Source organism: Dermacentor albipictus, chromosome 5, assembly GCF_038994185.2.
Source record: "Dermacentor albipictus isolate Rhodes 1998 colony chromosome 5, USDA_Dalb.pri_finalv2, whole genome shotgun sequence".
NCBI lineage: Eukaryota > Metazoa > Arthropoda > Arachnida > Ixodida > Ixodidae > Dermacentor > Dermacentor albipictus.
The window spans coordinates 29037421-29049580 of NC_091825.1; the positions used below are offsets into that span (position 1 = coordinate 29037421).

The 12160-nt window shown below is 43.8% G+C and overlaps 1 protein-coding gene across 3 annotated transcripts in view; it reads right to left on the reverse strand.

The window, feature by feature from the left end:
• LOC139060411 (uncharacterized) overlaps nt 1-12160 on the reverse strand; it is a 341522-nt gene that overhangs the window by 282166 nt on the left and 47196 nt on the right. For all 3 annotated transcript variants that reach the window (XR_011514794.1, XM_070539521.1, XM_070539520.1), the window contains exon 2: nt 2856-2935. The gene's annotated coding sequence lies outside the window, so the exon portion shown is untranslated. The remainder of the gene's footprint in view (nt 1-2855; nt 2936-12160) is intronic.

The following is a 12160-nucleotide window of genomic DNA, read 5'->3' on the forward strand; positions in this document are numbered from 1 at the left end:
CTACAACGTGGCAATATACGAGTACCATTCTATCTCGGCGGGTAGGTACTGTGGGTCATTGGAATATTAAATGGATCCAGGCTGTTGTTCTGGCTAGGGAAATGTGGCGTTTAGGTTCGTTCGAACGTGGTTTTCGGTGGCGCTTCTTAATTTTCTTTACTAAAATTATTTTTTTTCTATTGTGCACGTTATATAATAAGCACTAGCGTATTTTTTGTAGTGAGTTTTGTTAAGACTTTTGTAATGTAACTTTCGTCTTTTGTGAAAGAGGCCAGATAGAAACCCATATCTTTTACGTGGCCTAATGTTGGGGAAACTCTCTAGGCAAAACATCGGCGTCAGAAATGTTCGATAATTTCCTCGAACATTTTTTCAATGGAAGGGAATAGAGTGCAGAGCAAAGAGTAAATGGTTTGTTTCCACCTGAAAAATATGTTTCATAAAGCCAACCGGATGGCCTCACTATATCGTCACCATTTCTCAAAAAACCTCCAAGCAGCACCTAATTCTTAACAGCTTCGCGTACGAGCAAAGGTGGTTCTACTGTTCTTTTATGTGTTGGTCACGTCCTAGATTGTTGCATTGCAATTTTTCATAGTGATGTATGTGTCTTGCTCGGCTTTTGTTCGCACGGGAACTTGCGCCTGGATATATAAGTATGGCATGTATAACGTGCCGAACCTGCCCACTTATGTATATGATGTTTATCAGTGGGTAGTACACACCACCTATCAAAGCCAAAAACGATGAGGAAAAATAGAGGACCAATGGGAAATCTGGCGAACAATACAGATAAGGTGGTACCGAAAAGCTGTTAAACTGTATCATAACATATTCCTGCTGAGTGAGACAAAAATTGCCCTCTGAATTATTTTATGGTTTTTATGTAAGGTGAGCTAGCTGCTTCGCGAAAACTGTTTCGTTGAATGTGCTCGCTGATTTTACGAAGCGTTTGTAATCAATTGACCGCATTCATTTGTTCGAAAGTAAACTGCGCTCTAACAACTTCTGGCATACCGCAATCAGTTCCTGAAAAGGATAGTCTTGGCGATGTATTTAGGTACAGACACAAAATTGGGAATTTGCAATAGTATGACAAGTGAACGAAACAGTTATATTGAATAGTAGAACGCAATGTCCTTGAAAAATATTTAGCGCATCCTTCGTACGTTGTTAAATAAGACTTAAAAATGTTATAAGGGCAACGTCATATTCTTTTATCGGGCAGATGTAGGCTTGACGTAATCTACACTTTTTGACCACGTCCCTGCTTCTGCAATTATTAGCGAATAACTGTGCAATCTGACGAACTTTATAGCTTGGTTGAGAAGTCAGCTTGATAATCACTGGTGTTGTAAATCTTCATCTCAAAGGATTCCTTGAAACTATGCCAGAAACTATATTTTTTAAAGAAACTTTGGGCGTAAAAAATGATTATGTAGTTTTACGTGACAAAGCCACGATATGATTCTGAGGCATGCCATAGTGGGGGAGCCCCGAATAATTTTGATCACCTGGGGTTCTTTGTCGTGCATCTAAACCTAATTGCAAGATGTTGTTTGCATTTAGCGCCATCCGGAACGGACCCGCCATATTCCACTCAGCAGCGCAACGTCAGAACCACTAATCTAGAACGCACAGTAAAAATCGAGCGTTACTGGAAAAACAAACGCCATCTTCATATAGTAAATTGGTGACATAGCAAGTGTCGTTCCTCGTCTTGAAATGTACTTAGGCTTACAGATGGTCAGTAGGCAATTTGTAACAAAGGATAGAGTGAGCCTTAAGCGTACAATCGACTTACGCCTGCAATTCCACGCGATTACACAATATAGGATGCCTTGCTGTGTTGTGTATGCTCACCGTCCATGAATATTAGCTATTTGGTGGCCTTACATCACTTGGAATTAGAGCTTATTGCATTTTGACGACTAGTACGGGTGTTCGAACAGTTAAACCTTCGAATTGAATCGAATACAAATATTCTGACAAACGATATCCCAATATTGAACAGAGTGTCGAATAGTATATTTGTATTGAACGACGTGGAATGTAAAGTTGACCGCGTAATTTATTTGATAGAAATCGAGGCTTGCATACATTCATTTGATGTATGTATGCAGCACTGTTCTCAGTTCAACGTCTGGACAACTAAAGACATTTTAAAGAGTAACAACTCTTTTCAAATATCTCACAAGAATTCACAATGGCGGTAATATCTAGCGGACCAATCGCAGACGCTGGCACCACCCTCTGCATCCAGTTATCCATTTTTACATCAGTGGCTCGGCCTCATCGAATCCCTCTCCACTTGAGTGTGCTCCTCGCCTCTTGTCAACCAATTAGATGAGACAAGCCGCACAGTGTAGGCAATGTTATTCGTTTTTAAAGCAAACAAAAGTGACCTCCTGTGAACGTGGACAGCGTTGGTTGGTCTATTCAGACAACCCTACGGGTGACCGCCCGATGCTTGCGTTGGCGATTACGTAAATCTGACGTCAGGAGATTGAAATAAAAACATATTGAAATAGTTTTACTTTATTGGGCCCCGGGTAGTCCTAATTTCCGGAGTCAACCCACTATGGCGTGCCTCATAATCAGATGGTGGTTCTTGCACGTAAAACCGCATAATTTAATTAATTACGTTAAAAATGTGCTTCTAGTTGATAAGCGGAATGAATTTCTCGGGAAGGAAAACATGAGCATTAGTTAAGTGCTGCAAGCTGACTAAATATTATGCAGCACTTAACAATTATTACGAACCAAACATGTACAACGCTTCCACATTTCTCTGCCCGGAAATCGTGACTGCTGCTGTAAGCAAAGGGTAACCAAGAGTAAGGACATTTACTCACCTATTGCAATGTTGTAACCAAGACACAAGATCTGTCTTTTCTGCACCCACGTTTAGAAGTCCGGGGACGCTTGGTGAGATCTGTGTGGAGTGAATTCTGGTTACAAAGAATGAAAAATGAGCTTGTTAAGCGCAAATTAGTAATACATCTCGTAGTGCTGAACGAAACTCTGACACGAAATCCCTAGCTTGGTAATACTTTGCTGTTCAGTTCCGTTCCCAACGCAATGACTTGTTTTCTCGACTCCACGCATAACCCCTCCTATCCGGGCTACTATGCTTAAGCAGACTTCGTAAAACAGACGTAATACCTCCAAGAAGGTCGCCATGCAAGTGAACGGGACTAACGTGATTCAGAAACCATTTCACGACGGACAAGATATTATGCTATTTTAATAGGCATGCCTGGGAGAAAAACTAGTGACTATTTTGAGCACGAGCTTTGTTGAAGCGCTTCTATTGACGCATACGAAATTTGCGATCATGAGCATGCCAAAAGAAATGCAAAGCAATCGCTATGCCCTATTGGCATAGTGGTTCTCGGTTCGTGATACCGTGTCGAGCATCGCTTAAAGGGATTGCTCGTCTGCACTGTTTGTGCACCTGAAAACGGTGCTGGCAGATCTATACTAGCTGTCTGCCGTTCTAAGTCAGCGAAGCGGACTCTGCGCGTCTACTCTATTTATTGCCAAGATTCGTTTGCTGGTGAATAGCAAAGGTCGGCAGGTTGAGTTTACGGGGACGGATTTCCTTACGCTTGTGCAGTAAGCATGGCAACACAAATATCTACAGGAATAAATTGGGGCTATCATGGTAGCAACAGATGCATTTGCTATCAAAAGCGCTGCACATCATAATGGGAGCAACCATTCCATGTTACCAGAACACCTGAAGACACGCGGAAGAAGTATATTTAATGTCGTAGTTTTCCCCATGGTGCCTTAGCAAGGGAATCCGATGACATTGTGCCACCCAATCAGAGGAGTTGAATCAGAGGGGTTGAAAGGCAGCGGTCGCCGACACTTTGAAAGGCGCTAGTTTCTTTGCCCGTTAAAAATCAGCCCCAGGCGCCAGGATACCCATAGACTCCCCATGTTTAGGACATCGCATGTCAATGGTCGTTGGTTCCAACGAGGCACACGCGGAATGCATCTGCCGTTTAGAGCTGTAACACTCCACGCGGCGCGATTTCAGTGGATACCTTAGGATGCGTAGGATAATTATGCCAGTCTAATTCAGTCCCACGTTAGTCTAATAATTTCCGCTTAATGTTAGTTACACCAATACTGAGATATCGCTGACAAAGGACGCGCTATTTGCGTAGTATTATTGCTTCATTTTAAGTAGCTCCACTTAAGTAGCACACGAGCTCCGCTCCTGAATAGGCCTCGTGCACTGCTGTTTTCATTCGGATATGCAGCGCCACTGTGGCCTGCGCCAGTGAAAATACGTGCTCCTGGCGTGTCGCCGCGCAAGGATGAGTATGCCCACTAACGACGCGAATCTGTGTACACGGCGAAAAAGAAAGCAAGCTCTGGCTAATCTTGTGCGTAAGGCGTTATACCGGCTACAAGGACACTGCGTAGACACTGACGCAAATGTTGAACTGTATCAATTTTACTGGAAATTGTACGGAGAGTGATTGCAGCCGGCCGGTGCGCGCAAGGTCAACAACGCGTCTTTTCTTCGCACGCTTCCTTTTATTTGCTCTCAAAGATATCATTAGGACATTGTCGCGCCCCTCGCAACCATTAGTTTATTGTTGTTAGTGTAACTATAACGCATCGGAACTCGATCGACTTCACGAATGGTACCATCAGCAAAAAGCAGAGAGCTGAGCTTTCCGCCACCACCTTTGTTTACAACGTGATCTAACATCACCAGCTTGTTTTTAAGAGGAAGCTTTAGCTCGGGCCCAACTTGGATGCCGCTTATTCAAATACATCTAAAATGCAGAAACGCTTTTCTGAGATAATCACTGGGCCGAGTTTAAACAAACTAGTTGAATTTGAGAGAAAATTTTATATTCTAGTAACTGCTTAAAGTTTATTCCTTCTTTAGGGTCCAATTTTTTAAAAGCAACTTTCAAAAATTGGTATGCTTGTAAAAAAAAGTGGCCCTACCGGAAAATGGGGGTAAGCGAAGCTCGTACTGAGTGCACCTGACCTTCGCCACGGTGAAGTAACCCGTAAGTAACGGTGACCGATTACTTCAGCCTCCCTCTCCCTCAACTCGGTATCTTCTCCTCGTTGCTGTCGGATTGCCTCGGCTCTGGTGGCTCTAACGGCTGCATCGGCGCGCCGACGGCGAAATCTTTCAAGGGCAAGTTCTCACCGTCGCTCGTTGAGGACTGCCTGTTTCTTGTGGGAAACGCACAACACGTGGGCATCCCATTCATTTTCTGACTGAACTGAAGGGAAATGAAGCCGACACGGCGCGTGCAAAGCCCTATCCTGCCCTCTGCCTCCCCGGCAAAAGCAAAACGGCTTGGACTGGTTACGCGCGTGGCGTGAGCATGCGCCTATGCTGCTGGAATCTTTGCTAATGACCCACGTTCCGGCGACGGCGCAGCTGTCAGCTCATCGAACCACCCTTTCCGGCAGCTGCTGTGCTGTGGAAGGAACTAGGCTTTTTTTGCGTGACCTTAACGCCACCGAAACTTATGAGCCAAATCAAGCTTCACTTGAAATATAGAAGCACGAAGTTTACAAATTCGCAGCTCTGCATCAAGAACAGATATCGCCGTTCTCCAAACGGCATGTGTTAGAAGATCCAAAGCGGACGAACGTTATTTGTCAATGTGAAACTTGCGTGACCTTGTCACATTGTTTTCAAGGGTTTTGCAAAAGTTCTACTAACATATAAGTGATCTATTTGAGAGCCATTTATAATACATAAATTTCGCCTGCTTTAGTTGTAGAATTCCATACAATTTACAGAACTCTAATATCATTTTTTATTGCTGAGTTGAAGTTGTAAGAACTTCATAGTGTCGTTTTCTGCAAATTTACGATTGTCAAGTTTTCGTAAAGAAATGGACTCCCGAAATGAAAAATTTCTTACCAACAGTCACTAGATATTGACGTTTTCTTTTAAAGGCAACAAACCTCAATAGGGTTACGCTCTGCTTGCCTTGAAAAGCCATTTCTTCATTTCCATGTGTTTAGATAGCAGCCACCGAGCAGAAGCTTCCTCTTAAACTGGGCCAGTGTTAACAACCACTTTTTACGCTAGAACTTTTGATAGCGAAAATTAGAGCAGATAGTATTATGACATATTAGTAGCGGTGGCGTCCGACGGACTGCAAAAAACACTCACGGAGGAGATTTGTAAATTTGGGCCAGACTCTAGGACCCTGGTCTTGGTTCTTCGTCGGATCGGGTTGGTCCGCTTCCTGCTATCGTCAAGTCAGGCTAAGGCAATGAAACCACGGCACGCGCGGATCTTGAGTGCAGGCCACAGCCTGCTAGCTAAAGCGTACCGCGCGAGGACCATGCGTACGCGGCAAGCTCTACTGCTACTTATACTGTACTGCGACGTATAAGGTGAATGTACAGGAAATGTAAAAAAAAAATAATTCTGTGGAAGACAAGTGTGAGCTGAAAAGAATGAAACTTAACTTTCAAAGTCTAACTACAGTAGCTAAGAATTCTTACTTCTCGAGTCTTGGTAAGACGCTAGTGGAGGACTCGAAACAGTTTTGGAAATACGTTCGTCTCAACGGTAAAGATAATACATCTATTCCTCCTCTAAAATATTCTCACACAGTCGTTGACGATGATGCGTCTAAGGCAGCCATCTTTAGCATATATTTTTTGGCCATGTTTAGTCCAAGTTTTTCACGCGTTGTAAACATGGCCTCTCCAACTGAGGCAGAAGTGATGCCCGGGGTCACTTTTAGTGTGCCTGGTATTCGTAAATTGTTAGAAAATCTCAAACCAGCTAAAGCGTGTTGCCCAGATAATATACCAGCAGCGATAATAAGGAACTGTTCGGCAACGTTATCGTTGTACTTTCACCGTCTATTTCAGAAGTGCTTAGTTGAGAAAGCACTACTTTGTGATTGGAAGTTAGCACGTGTTACACCTATTCATAAGAAGGGGCCAAGAAATGACGTTGAGAACTACAGGCTGGTGTCGTTAACTAGTATACCATGTAAAATATTTGAACATGTCCTTTATAGTTGTATAATGACACATTTGGTTAAACATAATCTTCTGCATTCTAGTCAACACGGTTTTCGGCAAGGTTTTTCTTGCTCAACACAGCTTGTTGAGTACACGTATGAATTGGCTTCAACACAGCTTGTTGAGTACACGTATGAATTGGCTCTAGGAATAAATAAGCGTAAAGTAGTTGACTGTATTTTCTTGGACTTCAAAAAAGCGTTCGATGTTGTTCACCATGACCTTCTTATTAGTAAATTACGGGGCTATAAACTAAATGAATCAGTTATTGCATGGATAGCCGAGTATCTCTCTCTAAAACAGCAGTCGGTAGTTCTCAACGGTTGTTTCTCCGGATATGTTCCCGTGACCTCAGGATCCAGTTCCTCAGGGCTCAGTTCTGGGCCCTCTTTTGTTTCTGATGTATTTAAATGATATTACTATTGGCCTCAAATCTTCGTTCAGAATGTTCGCGGATGACTGTGTAGTTTACAGGATTATAGAGAATGAACGTGATTCAGAATACCTTCAGCATGATTTGAATGTAATATCATCCTGGTCTGCCCATTCAGAAATGTCGTTGAATGTTAAAAAGTTTGTTCACGTCACCTTTACGAGGAAACGTTCATACCAGTTGAATACGTATACCATAAATAGCGCTACTTTAAGCATGGTCAGGGAATATTAATATCTAGGAGTTTATTTAATGAGTGATTTGAGGTTGACTAAGCACGTTCACCACATCAACGTAAAGGCTGCACGTGTTTTGGGTTTCTTACCACGAAATTTCAGCGAACTTCCATTGAATTTAAAAGAACAACTGTATTTCACTCATGTGCGCTCATTGCTGGAGTACGCATGCGTTTGCTGGGATCCGTATACCGAAGAGCTGGCCGATACGCTTGAAAAAATACAGAATAGGGCAGCGCGATTCGTTCTAGGTAATTGGGATCGTCAACTTAGCATGAGAGAAAGCAAACGTAAACTTCAGTGGGAAGAATTGAAACATCGTAGACGAAACCTCAGGTTGAAATTTTTCCATAGTATCTACCATTCTAAAACTGGAATCAATAAGGAGAAGTACATTCAAGAGCCGTCCTATATATCCCAAAGAAGGGACCACAGTCTCAAAGTAAATGGATTTTCCTTTAAAGGTGACGCCTTCCGCTATTCATTTTTGTTAGATGTATAAGAGAGTGGAATGATCTTCCGCCTACGATTGTATCCAATGTGTGGAATGACGCTTTTTACAGCGCTTTGTGTAATTAGTTTCTTTATTGGTCTGAAATATGATGCTTATCTTTATGTATCCCTCTGCTGTATGCTGCCTGCAAAGGCGAAGCAGGTATCAAATAAAAAAAGAAAAACAAAGCTGGCGGCAAAACATCGCTTTTTTAGATGGAAGCACCACAGAACAACTAATATAACTGGAAGGCGTAGCAAGAAACCTGAGTTCTCACGTCTAGGCGTACATCGTAGTCCACGCTTTTTATAGCGATTGCCATCGTTTCCTTAATTGAGAGGTTTTGCAGCCTATCTATCTATCTATCTATCTATCTATCTATCTATCTATCTATCTATCTATCTATCTATCTATCTATCTATCTATCTATCTATCTATCTATCTATCTATCTATCTATCTATCTATCTATCTATCTATCTATCTATCTATCTATCTATCTATCTATCTATCTATCTATCTGTACTCTTACGCCACCCAGCTGGCCCGAGTTGTCTACAAGCTTCGGCCACTAGGTTTGTTATTCCGTTATCATTCCCACCTAATTAGTTGACTCTCGTCATGGCGTCGTAGCCATGCCGTCGTAGCCATGCCTTCTATGCCGACACAGTGGCTGAATTTGCCTAGCGGCTTGGGCCACGAGGTCGTGATCGTGATGTTGTCGTGGTCGTTGCGTTGTCCTCATTCCAGCTTTGTCATATGACCTTCGTCACACCGTCGTAGTCACGTCGTCGTCATACACTCTTCACGCATTCGTTGTCCCACCACCATCGGTAGGTCGTTGTGGTCATTTCATTGCCGTCACTCCAGCTTGGTAATCCGTCTTTGTTATGCTGTCGTCATCACGGCATTGTCGTCATACAGCCTTCGTGATACAGTCGTCGTCACACAATTGTAGTCATACACTTGTCTTCGTCGCATTATACTCACGCCGTTGTCTTGCCGCTGTAGCCCTTGCGTCGTCATACTGTCGTCGTCATGCATTTATTCTCATTGAGACGCCGCCACGGTTGTTGCATCGCAGTCACTCTAGCTTCGTCGTCTGACACTCACCATGCCGGTGTCTTTACATCATTGTCGTCGCACAGTCGTCGTCAAACTATTATCGGCATGACTTTATCGTCACACCAGCTGCGTCAGCTCATCGACGACAACGATCCTCCGTCATTTTGTCGAAATCATGCGGCCGTCATTAAATGGTATATATGCCGCCGTTGTCATTCCATCGGCGTCATTGCGGCATCGTTGCCCAGCCGCTATCATACATCCGTCGTCATAATGCACCGTCACGTCAGGGCCATGCCAGGTTTTCCTTATAGCTTCGTGATTTTGTTTTTGTCATACCGTCGTCCTCACACGATAGTCGCCAACCACTCGTCCTCATCGCACTGTCCTCATGTCGGCGTTGCCACGCTATCGCCGTGGTACCGCCTATGTCTTTTTGTCGACGTCATTCCGTCTTCGTCAGTTTATCGTTGTCACAGCGTCGGCGTCATACAATCCTAGTCATGCTGCCATCCTCAGAAGAGACCATGGTCAGCATGTGCCAGAAAAAACTGGGACGATACCCAAGCATCAGAAGGCTCAGAATGACCACTACCTTTGTTAAGTAGACGTGAACCAAGAAACGTGCTGCATCGCTGAGATGTTAATCGCAGTACAATCTACAGTCATCAAGAGACGACTCCGGGCGTAATTTTTATTCACGCCACGTTGTTTCGAATTATTTCTGCAAAGAAAGCAATACTGGTTTCTTTTCTCGCGCAATACGTGATTACCGGAGTACATGTCAGTAGAGTGAACCAGCCAGCAGTACAAACGAAGAATGCTTCAAGTGCAATGCTTCAAGTGCTTCTTACAATGCAAAAAAGAATTTTGCGACATGTTCTCGGTGTTCCTCAAGATCATCCGTCTCAGCCTTTGTTTGAAAAGCTGGAAATTATGTAAATTACTCAAACGTATCCATACCGTCTGTGTTTAACATATAAAAAGGATGTGAAAGAAAACATAAACTTTCTCTCAGCTTTAGCTTCTCTGTCTAAGAAAGCTCCTTTATACGATACACGTAGTAGGGAACTTTGGAACGTAGAAACGTGTAGAACTACCTATGGACAGCAAATGATGAAAAGAAAGCTGCCAGAATTATTAAATTTTTGTCACAGACACGCTATACAAATAGAACACACATCAAAACAGCAATTAAAATTGTTCTTTTCTGCCTCAGTTGTATTTCCCTGAACATTGTTCTCGTATGCATAATTGGTATGCATATCAAATTTCTTTTTGTCTTCTGGCGTGCTTCCTGAACTCTTTCTTTTTTCATTGTGAAATGTAGTGACGAATGTTCATGATATACCATTATGCAGATGTTAATAAGCCGTTGTTGTGTGTATGCTGTTTACATATGTCTTCCAACAGTGTCCTGTAAACATAATGTCATTACTACAGTTACATGTTCACATGTTTGGGAATGTGCATATTTATACGCCACAAAGATGCTTGTAGTTCTACGTATTATTTTTGTAGAATCAAAAAATGTTCTTTGCTGTCGATAGCTGAACTGTCTGCCTTTATGGAATGTTTTTTTTTCTTTGGGGGGGCGGGAACTAGTCAAGCTGATGGAAATCATCACGTTGATGGAAATAAATAAAGGTTATTATTATTATTATTATTATTAAGTACAAGTCATTGTTGCGTATCCTTCCGTAGCAGCTAAACTGCACGCAGGGTTCGTTTTGCGATGCCGCAATCACGCCGCGATAGCTGCCACATCCAAATTTGGCAACATGCCGGGAAGGCAACAGAGGAAACATTCTCGACCTGGCCGCGGTGTCCCTGTCGTTGCTACTGATTACAATTGATTGGCATCCCCATTGAAACGAGGCGGTGACGAAGAGTGCCCTAGCTTGACTGAGTTAAAACGGTATGCTATACATGCTTTTTTTCGTAGATTTTTTTTATGTTCCTCAAAACTTCTCATTCTGCCGTGTACCGCTACCTATGTCTGCAGCAGATCCGCTTGTACCAAACTCTTACCTGTTTTTCCCTCAATACTTCAAACGTCTCTTCCTTACCTCGGCTACTGATGGGGGGCGCCGCGAGCTGTCATGAAGTGTGGACGCATTTCACGTCGGCTCCATCGAATCGATGTCCTGCCGCGAGAAATTTGTTCTGCACCGTCCGAAACCAGTTGGACTACATCCGTGAAGTTACCAGGAACCCGTGAACATCATTAATATCCAGGTGGGCCAATTTTTGGCAGTTCTACGGGGCTCTATTCTTCAACCACGCGAACGCCGTAGGCGCGGTAGCCGCGGACGCGGCACCAGACGCGGCCTCCATGGCTCTCGTACGGGGTTATTACCCAGACAGCATGCAAGAAATTGAGCTTTCGACCGCGGAGACGCCAGTTTTTGATGAAACTACAGAGTATGCCATCCATAAAAAGTTGTAACAGTGGGAGCGAGCAACCCCGACGCGCGCCCGTTCCGAACATCAACGCAGCCACGGTGGCGGCAGTGACGGCCACGTCACCACTCTGGCTCTTGGCAAGGAAGCTCAAAGTAAACGCTGCAAGCGACAAATCATGCCGAAATTCGGAGCGGAAGACGCTGTGGTCATTATCAAGCCGAAGGGAACTCCGAACCTCGCACAATTTAAGGGCAGCAACCAGATCGGGGAAGCAACGTACGCTGCCGCCGGCGTTCCGCGGGCGTCGCAGGCGCTCGCTATTTGGCCGGCCTGGGACCAGAATGCATTATTGGCATCAAGAACGCCCAACTTATTCGTCAGGTCCTTGCGATCGGACAGCTCCAACTCGGAGGACAGGCCCGAGCGGTTCAAGCCTACCTCAAGTCTTCGGACAACACAAGCCGTGATGTTATTTAAGTGGATCCCAC